Genomic DNA, 8,348 nt, shown 5'->3' with positions numbered 1-8,348 from the left:
GGAGCAGAAATATATTATCCACTACCTATTACTGGGTAAGGAGATAATAAAATCTGACAGAGACGACATCCGTTACCGGTTAGGGTAAACATATCAAGGATGACTCACTGAGGGCCGCCACGAGATGTATTCATTACCGGTTACTGGGTAAGAATAAACTTGCTGGGGAAAACTGAAAATAGGATTTACAACTATCGACTACTGGGAAAAAGACTAAAAGGAGAGAGTATCCGTCACTAGTTAAAGTGATCATATCAAGGATAGACTCAAACGAAAGAAAATCTGTCACCGGTTAAGATGAACATATCAAGGATAGACTTGCCTGGGAATGTTAAGAAGGATACCCGTCATCGGTTAAGATGAACATATCAAGGATAAACCACCTGAAAAAAAGTAGGAATTACATCTATCGAATGTTGTATAGAATACCATCAAAAAGAAATATATGTCACTAGTTAAGACAAACATATCAAGGATAGACTACGAGGGGAAGAATAGGAATTACATCTATCAGTTACTAGATAGAATACCACAAAGAGGATATCCGTCACCAGTTAAAGTGAACATATCAAGGATAAACTCTGCAAGGAAAGAATAGTAGGATGTACAACTACCAGTTACTGGGCAGGAGACCGCAAAGAGAAGAAAACCCGTCATCAGTTAGGATGAACATATCAAGGGTTAACCCTCCGGGAAACAAAATAGGGATTACAACTACCTTTTTACTAGTTAGAATACCAAAGATGAGAATATCTGTCACCTGTTAGGATGAACATATCAAGGATATACTCAAAGCAGGGGACAAAAATATCTGTCACCGGTTAGGATGAACATATCAAGGATATACTTCCTGGGGAAACGTGAAAACGAATCCACTGGGGAGAGAAAGGTTACTTTTGTCGGGTATTGGGAAAGAAGTAACAAACGGCCAACTAAGAAGAATATCACCAATTACTGGGTAATAAACTCTCAGGGAACCAAAAGCATCTATCTAGGTAAGATCTAGAAAGAACCGGTCAATTAAGACTCAACCCGATGAGGATATAACTCAAGGGGATGGTTCCATCCAGATAATCAATTGGGGAGGAAACTGAAATAATAATCATCCATGAGGAAATAACTCAGTGGGAAAAGGAGAAAGGTTAAAGTCTTTCTGCTTATGGGGTTGACACTCTACAATTGAAAAGAGGATAGACTCACCAAACCTGTATGGGGGTAAAGTACCACCATAACAGAGAATAAGAATCACAAGAATGAGTCAACAGGTGCAATAATGCAATAATGAAATTATATGAGTGTATATGTATATGTATATGTGTATATGTATATGTGTATACGATGATTATGCTGACAATACGATCTCAAAGGATACACAGATGTCGCAGATTTGAATCGTCGATACAATTCTCGGCCAATCCCCAAAAGAGGGAAACAACTGCTGGAGAAGAGAGATCAACATTCCAAAGGCTCAAACCTAACTGGGGAAGAAAAGAGGAGATCTTCTGCGGAAACTGCTACCAACTCTACGGAGAATTTTAGGTCAACACCATATCAAATGGGAGACAGCCCTGCAGGGGAACAAACACAAATAGCTGCTTGTAAGACCCCAATTTTGGCCCTAAGATCCCTCATGGCATCATATCATATCATATCATTGCCTCAAGGATCATTGTGCACCATGCCTCCTTCCCTGTGGGTGGGTTATCTTTTGAGTGTGATTCTTGATCACTAAGCATGTTTGGCATATGTATATCATTGTTTTTCATTTGTTTACTAACCAAAAGTACAAAAATATGTCATCTAACCTTGTTACTTGCAGATGAAGCAATCTTAGGTCAAAGCAGTCAAAGGCATTCATTGAGCAATAGATGGTGGCCATTCTTGAGAATTTGGGCACCATGATCATTCATAAGAGTTCATATGAGCTATGGCATCATTTTGAATCAAGATCCCAATTGGTAGAGGCTTGAATTTCATCTGAGCATAGCCAGGTCAACTGAAACCCTAGAAAAGTCAACACAAGTCAACTGCGCATTCAATCATGGATTTGAAGGTGGGAGATGGTTAGAGAGGCCGCATTCATGTCCATACAAGTCTCATTTAACATTTCAAACATCAACAATGAAGAATTTGAGGTCAGATGAAAACTTTCCAAAAATAGTAAGTGACCTGTAATTCAAAATTGCCAAAAATGGAAAGGTTTTCTCCTCAAGATTACATCATCAAACATGCTTCAAATGAATTTTTGTCCAACATGAAAGTTGAAGATCTTGCTCTCACCTTTCCAAAAAGTCCAAGAACATGAATTTCTCATTTGTGGTTGGAGAGATATGATCAAAACATGGCCAAGTGTGGATTGAACTTCAAAAGTGCATAACTTTCAAACCATAGCTCCAAATCATGTGGCTCTTTTTGCATTAATCTTGTTTTGACCTATAATTTCATAATCTTGCATTACATTGCATCATTTCTCATTTCATGATCATTTGCAAAAACTTGATTTTTGGAGGGAAATTTCACAATTTAAAATTGGTGAATAATTTGGATATTTTGCAAATGCCATTGTTTCTAAAATGTGTTTTTAAGTGAAAATCATTGGAATTTCGTGCACTGTTCATTAACCCTCTCCATGCAAAGGTGAAAATACCAAAATGTGCAAAACACCTCCAATTCCCTTAATTTTCATTAGCATTGGTTAAACATGTTTAGAGCTTGATTAATTAGGAGTATATAAGTGAAAACCTAACAGAAAACACTAACCACAATTCACAAATCTCAGATCTAGAAAAATCTCTTCAAACTTTTTCTCTCAATTTTCATCAAAATTCTGCAAAAGCATTGCCTGGTTCTTGGTTGATTCATCACATAGGAGCATTGAAGAGCATTTTGGAAGCAAGATCCAGGAGAATTCATCAAGATTCGAAGTTGTTGAAGTTTATGCTCATCCATGGCAGTTGGAGTTTCTGGACAAATCAAGCACGATTGAGCTACTGTTCTTCATCCATTCATTCATCCAAGAGTTGAGGAACATCTGTTTGAGCATTATATGACCTGAAAGCAACAATTTCACTTCTGCATCTTCAACAAGGTCAGATTTTGAATGCTTTAATTCTTGAAATGTTTATGTGCTTATTGTAGATCGTGCAACACTGAGTACACTGAGCTTTAGATCTTTGAATTTCATGCAGTAATGAGTTAGTTATGATAGATTTAAGTTTGATAGGTGAAAATGTATGTGCTCGATTTGCTTGATACATGTAGAATTAGGTTGAATTAAGCATGGATTGATGATGTATGATGTGAGAGGAACACGATGATATGCTTATTGTTCATTTCTGTGCACTTTTGTTCTTGGCCTATGAAGAACACGATGAACTGTATGAAGATGCTAGGTTTTTATTTTCCAGAAGCTGTTTGATCTTCATAGCGCCTGTTTGCATGAATTTGTATGTTAATGGACATGTATTGGTCCACGTGGTGTACGTCTGGCTTGATGATTGGCTCACGTTGCTTCGCCTTGCCACATGTGATTAGTGAAACGGCGCGTTTCACATGTTAAGAGCCTCAATTCAAATAATTTCTCCCTTCGATTCCCCGCTGAGACATTTCCAAATTTGCCTTTGCATTTTATTTCATTTTTCTCACATATTCATACTATGCTTTTCACATTACATTTTAATTTTTCTTTCACTTTAAAAAATCATAACTCAATAAACAATCATCCAAATGACATGAGATTTTTTGCATCTTGTTCCTCATTGTGTCTACAATTTTTTGACTATTTTTCCAGAAATTGTGCTTGGATGGAATTTAATTTGGCCTAGGGTTTGTGTATGCATGTGCTTTTTGGACCTTGCTTGCCATATTTGTTGTGAAATGATGAATATTAATCCAATGCCTTTGAAACTTTGCATGCTTAATCTAGACATCTTGCTGGTCATTTTGGTTTTGAGTTTGCATTTTTAGCATTTATGGTTGTTGAGATATGATCTGGTTAATGTAGGTGCGACAATGTGTGTCACACCTTTGCTTGCTCAACTTGTGAATTTTCTTTGCAATGCCAAATGAACTCCAAATGATATGAATTTTTGTGTGATACTTCTTATGCATGTTGTGGGTGATCATGATTTTTTATGGAATTTTAGGATTCATTTCTGATTTGTTTGGGATTTTTCTTTCTGGATTGTCATGTTTGAGCTTTTGAATAGTCATGAACTTCAATGATTTGGGAATGCTTATGCGTTATCATATGAACTTGAAATTTTGCACATTGATTCTAGACATCTTGAAGTTTATTGTGGCTTTGGTTTGAGGTCTTTATCATTTGCCAATTCTGTTTTAGGCTTGTGCTAAATTGATGTACCAAATTGTGCCCTATTTGAGCTTGTTTGTGCTTACCTTGCCTTATGGAATCTCTTTGCCATGCTTAAACTTGTCCAAATTCCTTGATTTTTGGTGTGTTGATCATGTGATGTGTTCTGTTTAGCCATGATTTTTCTTGAGATTAATTGAACCATTTTTGAATTAATGTGCTTTTGTTCATTTTGTTGCTTCAATGTGGTTTCAACTTGCATGCCTTGCCCTATTTGATTTGTGAAATGAATTTGGTTGATGCTATTGATATGAGACCTTTTGGATTGTGATCTTAGTTGATTGAAGTTGATTCATGATAATTTTTAGCTTCTGTTTTAATTTTTTTCTCCATCTTTGACCCTAGGCTTTGACCTAGTGGTTTGCCTCTCATGTTTGAAGCTTTGTTTCAGGTTACACATTCAAGTTACACAATTAATGATGCCTCATCTTGAGAGCATTTGATACTTGCTTTTGCTTACTAATGTGTGTTTTGTAGGTTGATGTTGACTCATTTGAGATTGACTTGTGGCTTATGCCTTTGCCTATATTGGTTGTCTGTTGCATTAACTGTTGGTTGTTTGTCTGTATAGTTGTACTGATTTGTTTGATGTTTCCACAGGTACATTAGTTGCTTAAGTTCACTTTGAACTTGCTTTTGCTTGGTTGCTTAACCACTTAGGTATAATTTCTCTTCTTCATGTAGTCTGGAAGACCTGGCCTGTTATGTGGCCAGGCACCTGTCTGAAGTCCTCCTTAAGAGGCAACGCTTGTGATTGTTTACTTTTTGTGCTAAGCAGGAAAAGTCCTCATATGAGGCAATTGGTAGATAAAAGAGATGTGTAGTCCATCTCCTACTATTCAGTGTGTCATCCCTTTGCTCACATTACATGTTGATGCATTGTAGATATTAACCCAAGATCTATAGAGTCATTCACTTGTGGAGAGAGTTCCAACTTTCTGAACTCCCACACCTTCTATCATTCAATGCTCTCCCAGGCCAGGGATAAGAGCTATGAGGCACACCCCTCATCTCCATTTCATCTGCTTCACCCTAACTCTCAATGTTAGGGTTAAGAGCTCATATTACCCCATTCCAGTTGACTCTAAAGTCTAACCTTGTTTGAGCCTAATGGATTGTATATAGTGTGTGCTAAATGACTTTGATTGATTGCTTGCTTGATTCATCTGTGCATATTTTCTTGAGTGTGCCTTAGTGCGTTTATCATCATCATTCGTATATCATTTCATAAGCTTTGCTTTATAGCATTTTTTGCTTTGTCCATAGAGGAGACAAGCATAAGTCCATTACTTGGCAGTTGTTCCAATGATATGGTGTGAGACTAGTGTAAGTCCATTGATTGGCATCTGGTATCATTGTTTTGTTTTAGGAGATTGGTGTAAATCCATTGATTGGTATCTGGTATCCACCTTTGTTTGTGAGACTAGTGTAAGTCCATTGATTGGCATCTGGTATCATTGTTTTGTTTTAGGAGATTGGTGTAAATCCATTGATTGGTATCCGGTATCCACATTTGTTTGTGAGATTGGTATAAGTCCATTGATTGGCATCCAGTATCACCTTGCTTTGTTCATTTGTTACTTGCATTGTTGCCTCATTCCAAAGGACACACTTGAATCATCTACATATGATTTCAAGAGGTGAACACCTAAGAAGTTCTACTTCCTCATCCTTCCATGTTTGTGTGTGTATGCAAAACTCCCTTTTCACATTGTTAATTCAAAAACTTTGACATATATTGTGCAAACATTTTCACTTGTTTTCAAATTAGAAACCTAAGCTTTAGGCCTTTGATTTTTCAAACTCCATTTCATAACACTTCTTTGAATTGAATTCTAATCATACTTTGACCATATTTTGTGAATACTCATAATCAATTAACTTCACTCATTCAATTGTTTTGTGGCTTTGTCCATTCTTGATAAGTTTTCATACATTAGCCATAGGTTAGATTTATCCTAGTTGGTTGATGTTAACCTCACCTTTTGTCCTTAGTGATTGAATTGTAAGACTTCCTTGCTTATTATAGGGTTAACCCCTCACTAGCAAGTTGAAGTTGTTCTCACGTGGTGGACTTGTTGTTTGTATAAGGTTGAGTTTTCTCCCGTGGATAACGAAAGACCTTAGGGCTTTTGTTTTAAAATTGAATTCACTCATATTTTGGAGATCTTTTAGCCGAACTACGGTGTTTTGATCCTTACCTTTCATGGAAGGTACGTAGGCAACGGGTTCATCCGTTCAAACACAAAAATAATAACTTGTACATTCTTTTCTCATCCCTTCAATCCATGTTTGCACAATAAATATTTCATAAACAAATAACATTTCATACAACAAGTTGTGAAAAGGGCTCCCTAGGAGTACCTAGGACGTTTTGGGTGCCTAACACCTTCCCATTGCGTAATTTACCCCTTACCCAGTTCTCTGATCTTTTCATTGGTTTTCTATGTGTAAAACTTCTTAGGCTTTTGTTCGCTTTTTAGCCATTCCTTTGGATAAATAAAAGTGCGGTGGCGACTCGATTCTTTATATGCTTTGCTTTTGGTTTAGTCAATAAATCATAAAGTGACGAATACACCGCTACAGAAAAGTGGCGACTCTGCTGGGGATGAAATCTCCTTGGTGGTATTGCCTACTTTTCACCCTTGTTGTATGATATTTGCTTATGTGGTTTTTGACATATTTTTGTATAATTTGGGATTACTGTATTGATTGTAATGTTTGAATTGCTTGATATACAATTGCTGTTTGCTTGGTGATCTCTGTGAGATGAGTTCTATACCCGAACTCGAGTGCACCTTAGGATAGGAGAATGGCATAGTCTTGTCGACTTGTGTGGAGTATTCCTTAACAAGTTGACTTGCGAGTCCATTCACTTGGTGGAGGTCATGTTGGATTAATAATGCCACACAAGTTATTTGTGGTTAGGCATTATTCTTTCAATCATGTGCCTTAGAAGCCAAGGACCTTAGTTTACCAAGCCCATCTTGGCCTATTTTTAGGACGTAGCGCGGAGGTCGTTCAGATGTCAGATCTGATGCGATTGTTACGCGATACTACACTCATAAGAGTCTCTCTTGAGAATATTTTTGGAATACGAGTATTCGTTTCTCCGATAATATCCGAAAGATGGGATGATGACTATGGGAACCTCTGGTAGAACATGTTCGGCAGGTTTAAACCCTAGTACACTCCCTTTGGGTGGTTCTTAACCGAGACTCCATGCTCGTGACTCTCAACAAACCCGTGATTCCTGGTTGAGTCGTTCAGACATCCTTAATATCAATGTAACTTGGGTGTTGATAAGGTGAAAACCATAATCCACCAAAATGGATGGTTGATATTAAGGATGATTGAGCCGGTTCATGTACCGTTAATATCAATGGAACTTGGGTGTCGATAAGGTGAAAACCATAATCCACCAAAATGGATGATTGATATTAGGGATACTATGAGCTTTCCCATGACCTTTGTCTGGTGTGACTTGCTTGATCCTTGAGTGTGATTGTTGCATTCATGCATTCATGCATTCATCTGCACCCATATCATCAAAAAATGAGAATTTTTTTTTTCAAAGAACTTAAGGGGTTTCTTTGCAAAAAAATTTCAGATATGGAAAGACAAAGGATTATTTCAATGAGATAATTTCCAGATGCAATAAAATGCTTAATATTTCAAAGTTTGCAAATAAAACCCTCGAGTTCCTTTGAATAATAAAAACAAAACATATGCACAAGCATTTCATGCATCATTTGCATAAGCGGGTGTTGTTCTCAGCCTTTGGTCTTGTGGTCTGATCCCTGTTGCTTTTCATTTATTTTGGAGATGCACTAGCTCGCCGGTACTGCACTGGGCTATCTCCGCTAGATTGATGGATCATTTTGAGCAAGAGAGCTGTGAACTCAAGGAGGAATTTGCCAGACTAAGTGTTGTTGATGGATTTACTCCTGGTTAGCCACTTATCTTCTTTCTCATA

This window comes from Lathyrus oleraceus, chromosome 7, assembly GCF_024323335.1.
Source record: "Lathyrus oleraceus cultivar Zhongwan6 chromosome 7, CAAS_Psat_ZW6_1.0, whole genome shotgun sequence".
NCBI classification, from domain to species: Eukaryota; Viridiplantae; Streptophyta; class Magnoliopsida; order Fabales; family Fabaceae; genus Lathyrus; species Lathyrus oleraceus.
The sequence above is the reverse complement of the archived record's forward strand: the minus strand, read 5'-3'. Positions refer to the sequence as shown.